At 37.0% G+C, this 10,000-nt stretch overlaps 1 non-coding gene across 1 annotated transcript; it reads right to left on the reverse strand.

Moving 5' to 3' along the window:
* Positions 1-9,245: 9,245 nt before the first annotated feature.
* Positions 9,246-9,364, reverse strand: LOC132150045 (5S ribosomal RNA). The gene has a single exon (XR_009435295.1). It is a non-coding gene; the product is annotated as a 5S ribosomal RNA (ribosomal RNA).
* Positions 9,365-10,000: the final 636 nt, after the last annotated feature.

Below are 10,000 nucleotides of genomic sequence, written 5' to 3' on the forward strand. Positions count from 1 at the left end.
ACAGTTTCGTCCCAATTTATTTCTCTAGTTTTAATTTCATCATATCCAAGTGTAATGCCTAAAATTTTTATATTATTTTTTTGTTCTTTTAACTGCCAATTTCTTTTTGAAATGTCCACTTTTCCAATCTTAATGTATTCGCTTTTTTCCTTATTTACTTTTGCACCCGAACCTCGACAGTATTTATCAATAATTCCCATAGCTTTTTCAGCACTATTAAAATCTTTTAAAATCAGAGTAGTATCATCTGCATACTGAAACAATTTTTGTTCTATTACATTGTCTTCTATTAAAAAACCTTTTATTTCTTTTTCTCCATTTATTGCTAAACCTAACGGTTCAGCAACTAAAGTATATAATAAAGCTGATAAGGGACATCCTTGTCTTATAGATCTAGATATTCCTATGAAGTCTGTTAAAAAACCATTTATTTTAAAACAGCTAAAAATATCTGTATGAAAACATTTCATCCACTTTATAAAATTATTACCAAAACCAAACTGTTGAATTAAATCAAATAAATATTTGTGCTCAACTCTGTCAAATGCCTTTTCTAGATCTATACTGATTAAAAAACCATCACTCTTTTTCTCTTTTATGTACCAAATTAAATCTCTAATGCTTGTTACTGTATCCACTATATCTCTTCCTAATACGCCATATGCTTGATTAGTCGTAATGTGGGGAACTACTTTTTTAAGTCTATTCGCTAAAATCTTGGCTAATATTTTATAATCTGTGTTGAGCATACTTAATGGTCTGTAATTTTGCAAATCATCTTTATTCCCTTTCTTTTTATAAATTATTTTAATCATGCCCTTCTTCATACTCTCACTCAATTGTCCATTCTTAAAAATGGCTATGAAAAGATCTTTCAAAATAGGTATTAAAACATCTTTAAAAACCTTATAAAATTCAGATGATAAACCAGGACTTTTCCCATTACTTAATTTCATTATAGCTTCGTTTATCTCCTCTTCTGTTTAATCACTATCACACATTTTTTTATCATCCTCTTTTACTTTAACTTTGATTTGATTTAACAAAAATACTTCATCCTCCTCATTAACTCCCTTTTTCTTAAATAAAACACCAAAAAAATCCTTCACCGCTTTTAAAATCCCTTCTTTATCTTTTATATTTTTACCTTCCATTGAAACATTCTTTATTAAAATCAGCTTTTTGTCTAGTCTTTTCTGCATCATAGAAACACTTTGTACTTCTTTCCCCTTCCACTGTATTCCTTATCTTACTTCTTATCCTAGCACCCACACATTTGTCCTCTTCCACTTTTTTGAGTTTCTCTTCCAATATTACTATTTTCCTAATATCCGTATTTCCTTCAGTTATCTTTTTCATTTCATTTTCCCATTCTTTATTTAGTTCCCTTTCTTTAGCTCTTTTTGCTTTCTGTATTTTTTTAGAACATTCAATAGAAAAACCTTTGATATCTGATTTTATATTGTCCCACCACACACATATTGCTTCATCATATAAAACATCATCTACGCTATTAATAATTAGATTTTCCATTTCCATTTTATACAATTCGTTCTTTAAAAGCTGTGTATTAACCACCCATACACCTGGTCCTCTCTCAACTCCACTAAAATCCATCATTACGTATAAAAAATCATGATCACTCCCGCTATACATTTTATAAAAAACTTTTGAAATAAAATGCTCAAATCTTCTGTCACATAAAATGAAATCTATTCTGCTTTGTTTTAAAATTGTATTAACCCACTGTCTTCTCGAATATTCTCTTTTGACTCTGTTTCTATCTCTCCATACATCTACAAATTTATGTTCAGCCATCATACATTTCAATTCTTTTCTTCCAACATCAGCTCTATACACCATAAAATCTTCAACATCTATTCTTTCTAAAACAGTATTAAAATCTCCTATAACAATGACATTCTTCCATCCATTAATCAAAACACTCAATTCTTTAAAAAAAGTAACTCTTTCCATATCTTCATTTGGAGCATGTATATTACATATTGTTATTTCTTCTCCCCTATCCATAATTTTAACAGTTAAAATCCTGCCATTGTTATCTTTAAATAAAACATTCGTTGATTCTACTACTCCCCTTCTAATTAGTATTGCCAAGCCTTTTTTCTTATTTAAGTCATTACTGTACCATATTTCTCCATCCCAACATTTTTTAAAATCATTAACTATTGTTTCATTCCATCCAGTCTCTTGTATACATAAAATATCACTTTGTTTTGTTAAATTCATTATATTTTCAAACTTCAGCTTAGATGACAACCCTCTAACATTAATGGAGACCAAACATAAATTACTCATAATGAAATAAAAGAAAAAAAACAAACCAAAACAACCCATCATACATATGCGGTCTCTCTTAATATCTAGGAATTTAGATCTACTTTATCTTCATTTAGCCTTGCTCTGTCTTCTCTTCTTAACTTTTGTTTCTTTAATACTTGTTTAATATGTATTTCCGGTACTCTTAACATTTTACGTCTTCTGTTCATAATGTCCGATATTCTGCTTTCAAGCTCAAGGTTAATTTCATCAGTTTCCTCATCACTTACGTCCTCTTTATTCCACCCAGCTGCAATTTCACTCGTTGTTGCACATTCCTTTTCTTTCATTTGTCCATCATTAGCAACAGTTTGATGTGTCTCAGTCTCCATTATATGCACTTCAATTTCTTTATCTGCGTTGTCCTCTCTCCTCGTGGAGTCCTCCTTTCCTTGCTTACTTAAATCATCTGAAATCCCATTCACCTCCTGTGTTTCATCTTTCCTTCTATTTCTGCTTGTCTCCTCCATGTGCTCCTGCACCTCTATCTCCATTTCTGCATTGTCCTCCTCTTCAGATTCACACGTACACCTCATCCATGTCTTTTCACAGCTTTGGCACCGCGGGGCTTGGCAGTCCCGAGCAAAATGCCCCTGTTCCTGACATTCTCTGCAGGTATATTGAGGACAGTCCTTTTTTTCATGCTCTGTGCTTGCACATATTCTGCAAGTCTTTAGCTGGCCGTCATGAATTACCCTGAAGTATTTTGGTCCCTCCTCTGTGTCAAATCTCACATTGTATGGCAGAGTCACAATGTCCTGTGGGAATCTTACTCTTAAAAACCTTGTTCCATCTGCAACAGTGGTGCCAGGATAATATCTCCTTCTTAATGGGAGAATAGAATTTACACCCCAATCCACCAGTTTTTGAACGATTTCATCATCTTTTATGTAGTTTGGCAAAAGCAAAAAAGAGACCATTCTTTCAGTTTTACATAGTTTTTTGATCTCACAAAACTGTCCATCAATCAGTAGTCCATCTATTAGCTTATCACAATCCATCTCATTCTCCATGGTTAGTTCATAGTCAAAATTACTTTTTTTCCTCAGTCCATACAGCTTTCCAAATCCAGTTTTCTCTTCCACTGCCTTTATTATCATCATCACAGATATTTTCTCTGGATCATTAACAGTCATTGTTAGCGTTGCTTCTTTTTTGTAGTCTCTCTGATATTTCGATTGGCTTTTTATCTTTTTCATTGTCTCATTTCTTTGAACTGCTTCTCGTCTTCCATCAGTATAATTGCTTGTTTGTTTACCTTGACTTGTATATAGCTCGTCTGTTCCTCTACTCCTTGCATCCATTCCATTCTTCTTTCTCCTTGTGGCAACCATTGACCATGTTTCTTTGTCATCTTTATCCTTTCCATTGTCCATTTCTTTGTTTCTTTCAGTGTAGTCGTTGTCAATGTCAATGTCACCTTTATTTATATAGCGCTTTAAACAAAATACATTGCGTCAAAGCAACTGAACAACATTCATTAGGAAAACAGTGTCAATAATGCAAAAATGAGAGTTAAAGGCAGTTCATCATTGGATTCAGTTATGTCATCTCTGTTCAGTTAAATAGTGTCTGTGCATTTATTTGCAATCAAGTCAACGATATCGCTGTACATGAAGTGTCCCCAACTAAGCAAGCCAGAGGCGACAGCGGCAAGGAACCGAAACTCCATCGGTGACAGAATGGAGAAAAAAAACCTTGGGAGAAACCAGGCTCAGTTGGGGGGCCAGTTCTCCTCTGACCAGACGAAACCAGTAGTTCAATTCCAGGCTGCAGCAAAGTCAGATTGTGCAGAAGAATCATCTGTTTCCTGTGGTCTTGTCCTGGTGCTCCTCTGAGACAAGGTCTTTACAGGGGATCTGTATCTGGGGCTCTAGTTGTCCTGGTCTCCGCTGTCTTTCAGGGATGTAGAGGTCCTTTCTAGGTGCTGATCCACCATCTGGTCTGGATACGTACTGGATCCGGGTGACTGCAGTGACCCTCTGATCTGGACACAGACTGGATCTGGTGGCCACGGTGACCTCGGAACAAGAGAGAAACAGACAAATATTAGCGTAGATGCCATTCTTCTAATGATGTAGCAAGTACATAGGTTGTTATGGGAAGTGTTTCCGGTTCCGGTTTACCTAATTAATGCAGCCTAAAAATCCTTTAACGGATTTGGATAATAAAAGCATATTAGTATGTTATGTGTATGCCAGGTTAAAGAGATGGGTCTTTAATCTAGATTTAAACTGCAAGAGTGTGTCTGCCTCCCGAACAATGTTAGGTAGGTTATTCCAGAGTTTGGGCGCCAAATAGGAAAAGGATCTGCCGCCTGCAGTTGATTTTGATATTCTAGGTATTATCAAATTGCCTGAGTTTTGAGAACGTAGCGGACGTAGAGGATTATAATGTAAAAGGAGCTCATTCAAATACTGAGGTGCTAAACCATTCAGGGCTTTATAAGTAATAAGCAATATTTTAAAATCTATGCGATGCTTGATAGGGAGCCAGTGCAGTGTTGACAGGACCGGGCTAATATGGTCATACTTCCTGGTTCTAGTAAGAACTCTTGCTGCTGCATTTTGGACTAGCTGTAGTTTGTTTACTAAGCGTGCAGAACAACCACCCAATAAAGCATTACAATAATCTAACCTTGAGGTCATAAATGCATGGATTAACATTTCTGCATTTGACATTGAGAGCATAGGCCGTAATTTAGATATATTTTTGAGATGGAAAAATGCAGTTTTACAAATGCTAGAAACGTGGCTTTCTAAGGAAAGATTGCGATCAAGTAGCACACCTAGGTTCCTAACTGATGATGAAGAATTGACAGAGCAACCATCAAGTCTTAGACAGTGTTCCAGGTTATTACAAGCAGAGTTTTTAGGTCCTATAATTAACACCTCTGTTTTTTCAGAATTTAGCAGTAAGGAATTACTCGTCATCCAGTTTTTTATATCGACTATGCAATCCATTAGTTTTTCAAATTGGTGTGTTTCACCGGGCTGCGAAGAAATATAGAGCTGAGTATCATCAGCATAACAGTGAAAGCTAACACCATGTTTCCTGATGATATCTCCCAAGTGTAACATATAAAGCGTGAAGAGTAGCGGCCCTAGTACTGAGCCTTGAGGTACTCCATACTGCACTTGTGATCGATAGGATACATCTTCATTCACTGCTACGAACTGATGGCGGTCATAAGTACGATTTAAACCATGCTAATGCACTTCCACTGATGCCAACAAAGTATTCAAGTCTATGCAAAAGAATGTTGTGGTCAATTGTGTCAAACGCAGCACTAAGATCCAATAAAACTAATAGAGAGATACACCCACAATCAGATGATAAGAGCAGATCATTTGTAACTCTAAGAAGAGCAGTCTCAGTACTATGATACGGTCTAAATCCTGACTGGAAATCCTCACATATACCATTTTTCTCTAAGAAGGAATATAATTGTGTGGATACCACCTTTTCTAGTATCTTGGACAGAAAAGGGAGATTCGAGATTGGTCTATAATTAACTAGTTCTTTGGGGTCAAGTTGTGGTTTTTTGATGAGAGGCTTAATAACAGCCAGTTTGAAGGTTTTGGGGACATGTCCTAATGACAATGAGGAATTAATAATAGTCAGAAGAGGATCTATGACTTCTGGAAGCACCTCTTTCAGGAGCTTAGATGGTATAGGGTCTAATATACATGTTGTTGGTTTAGATGATTTAACAAGTTTATACAATTCTTCCTCTCCTATAGTAGAGAATGAGTGGAACTGTTCCTCAGGGGATCTATAGTGCACTGTCTGATGTGATACTGTAGCTGACGGCTGAATGGTTGCAATTTTATCTCTAATAGTATTGATTTTAGAAGTAAAGTAGTTCATAAAGTCATTACTGCTGTGGTGTTGGGAAATGTCAACACTTGTTGAGGCTTTATTTTTCGTTAATTTAGCCACTGTATTGAATAAATACCTGGGGTTATGTTTGTTTTCTTCTAAAAGAGAAGAAAAGTAATCAGATCTAGCAGTTTTTAATGCTTTTCTGTAGGATATGTTACTTTCCCGCCAAGCAATACGAAATACCTCTAGTTTTGTTTTCCTCCAGCTGCGCTCCATTTTTCGGGCTGCTCTCTTTAGGGTGCGAGTATGCTCATTATACCATGGTGTCAAACTGTTTTCCTTAACCTTCCTTAAGCGTAAAGGAGCAACTTTATTTAAAGTGCTAGAAAAGAGAGAGTCCATAGTTTCTGTTACATCATCAAGTTGTTCTGAGGTTTTGGATATGCTAAGGAATTTGGATACATCAGGAAGATAACTTAAAAAGCAGTCTTTTGTGTTAGAAGTGATGGTTCTTCCATACTTGTAACAAGAAGTAGAATTTACAATTTTGGCTATATGAATTTTGCAAAGAACTAAATAATGATCTGAGATATCATCACTTGGCTGAATAATTTCAACACCATCAACATCAATTCCATGTGACAGTATTAAATCTAGAGTATGATTTCGACAATGAGTAGGTCCTGAAACGTGTTGTCTAACACCAATAGAGTTCAGAATGTCTATAAATGCTGATCCCAATGCATCGTTTTCATTATCAACATGGATATTAAAATCACCAACTATTAAAACTTTATCTGCAGCCAGAACTAACTCGGATGTAAAATCACCAAACTCTTTAATAAAGTCTGTATGGTGCCCTGGTGGCCTGTATACAGTAGCCAGTACAAACATAACAGGGGATTTATCATTAACATTTGTTTCTTTGGATAATGTTATATGAAGTACCATTACTTCAAATGAGTTATACTTGAAGCCTGCCCTCTGAGAAATCCTGAAAACGTTGTTATAAATTGAAGCAACACCTCCACCTTTGCCTTTTAGACGTGGCTCATGTTTATAACAGTAATCTTGGGGGGTGGACTCATTTAAAATAATGTAATCATCAGGTTTTAGCCAGGTTTCTGTCAAACAGAGTACATCTATATTATGATCAGTGATCATATTATTTACAAAAAGTGTTTTCGTAGAAAGGGATCTGATATTCAATAAGCCAAGCTTTATCATTTGTTTATCCATATTGCTTCTGTTTTTTATTTGTTGAACCTCAATTAAATTGTTAATCTTAACTTGGTTTGGACGTTTTTTGTATTTTCTAGTTCGGGGAACAGACACAGTCTCTATAGTGTGATATCTAGGTGAAAAAGTCTCTATGTGCTGAGAATTAACTGACCTCTGTGACGGGAGGCAGCTAGCAGACGGTCGGTTTAGCCAGTTTGTCTGCTTCCTGACCTGGGCCCCAGTTAGTCAAGTATAAACACTAAGACTATTTGCCATATTTATAGAGAGAAGAGTGGCGCCACCCCAGGAGGGATGAAGACCATCTCTTTTAAACAGGTCAGGTCTGCCCCAAAAGCTCGTCCAATTGTCTATGAAACCTATGTTATTCTGTGGGCACCACTTAGACATCCAGCCATTGAGTGATGACAATCTGCTATGCATCTCATCACCACGGTAAGCAGGGAGGGGACCAGAGCATATTACAGTGTCTGACATCATGCTTGCAAGTTCACACACCTCTTTAATGTTATTTTTAGTGATCTCCGACTGGCGAAGTCGAATTTCATTAGCGCCGGCATGAATAACAATCTTACTGTATTTACGTTTAGAATTAGCCAGCACTTGTAAATTTGCCAAGATGTCAGGCGCTCTGGCTCCCGGTAAACATTTGACTATGGTGGCTGGTGTCTCTATATTCACGTTCCGTACAATAGAATCACCAATAACTAGAGCACTTTCATCAGGTTTCTCAGTGGGTGCATCACTGAGTGGGGAGAACCTGTTTAATGTTTTGATCGGAACAGAAGAGCGGTGTTTTGACCCACGACTACGCTGCCTCACCGTCACCCAGTTGCCCTGCTGCTGGGGCTCTGTTTCCGGAACCGAACAATGTACAGGAATCCCTGAGCTAGACGCATCCAAAGCCGTATCTAGAGCCCTAACATTCTTACTGTCCTCAATTAAAGTTTGGATGCGTGTCTCTAATTCTGAAATCTTCTCTGTCATCCTAACTATTTCCCTGCATTTATCACATGTGAATCCCTCATCAGCGACAGAGATAGATAAACTGTACATGTGGCAAGAGGTGCAAGAAACAATGATAGGAGAAGCCATTACTCACCGTGCTTGATGAAAATTCTTACTGCGGTTGTTTGATGAACTTGTGAAAAACTGGAGCGAGGGAGAGGAGAAAAGAAAACAGCGATAGGTTCGAATGAAAACGCTAATGACAAGCTAACGAGTGCTAACGCTTTGCAGGTGTACTGCACTCACGTAAATAAAATAAAAGTGAACCATCAAAGTTAATCTGATAAGATTGATCGATAATATCAGAAATATGGTGTGAATTAAGTTATATTTTACCACTTTAAAAAACAGAGAGTGATAGTAAGATAAAGATTCTAGAGAAAAAAATAAAATAAAAACAGCTACACGGAGCTACAATTTGCTACAGAAGGCCAACAGGAAGTAGAGAAAACACTGTCCAACAGCGACCTCAGTCCTCAGTCTCTTGGTCTAATATCCGTTCCGGTTCAGTAACTGTAATATCCGTCATTTTGAAAAAATAAAACCCCAGACAGTAAAACTGTCTGAGGTTTAAACAAAAAATAAATTTAACTTATAAAGTTTAAGTAATTATCAAAAGAAAACACAATAAAACAAACAAAAAAAACAAACAAAAAAAATAGGGGAGAGCCTTTCCCTCCCAAACTGCCACCTCACACTTCCTGGATCGTACCAACTCAGGGCGTGCTCAGGTTGGTATGGCCGTAAGCGAAGGAGGCTGCAAAGAGAGGGCTATTTAAAGATCAGCCACTATAATCGCCAGTGCTTTATATAAGTAGGGAAGAAAACCCAAAAGCTTACAGCACCTGGTATTCCCAGGCGGTCTCCCATCCAAGTACTAACCAGGCTCAAACCTGCTTAGCTTCCGAGATCAGACGAGATCGGGCATAGCCAGGTTGGTATGGCCGTAAGCGAAGGAGGCTGCAAAGAGAGGGCTATTTAAAGATCAGCCACTATAATCGCCAGTGCATTATATAAGTAGGGAAGGAAACCCAAAAGCTTACAGCACCTGGTATTCCCAAAAGTACTAACCAGGCCTATTAGATATTTACTGAAAAAATCCAAAAGTACTAACCTGGCCTAAACCTGCTAACATTCTGAGATCGGGCATTGACTTTTTTTTTTTTTTTGCAAGATTATTGGACAATTAGTGAACATTTCCAAAAGTACTAACCAGGCCTATTAGATAATTTCTGAAAAAATCCAAAAGTACTAACCTGGCCCAAACCTGCTTACATTCTGAGATCGGGCATTGACTTTTTTTTTTTTTTTTTGCAAGATTATTGGACAATTAGTGAACATTTCCAAAAGTACTAACCAGGCCTATTAGATAATTACTGAAAAAATCCAAAAGTACTAACCTGGCCCAAACCTGCTTAGATTTGGAGATCAGTTTAGATCGGGCATAGCCAGGATGGTATGGCCATAAGCGAAGGAGGCTGCAAAGAGAGGGCTATTTAAAGATCAGCCACTATAATCGCCAGTGCTTTATATAAGTAGGGAAGGAAACCCAAAAGCTTACAGCACCTGGTATTCCCAAAAGTACTAA

The sequence above is a fragment of the Carassius carassius genome, chromosome 9, assembly GCF_963082965.1.
Source record: "Carassius carassius chromosome 9, fCarCar2.1, whole genome shotgun sequence".
Classification (NCBI taxonomy): Eukaryota; Metazoa; Chordata; class Actinopteri; order Cypriniformes; family Cyprinidae; genus Carassius; species Carassius carassius.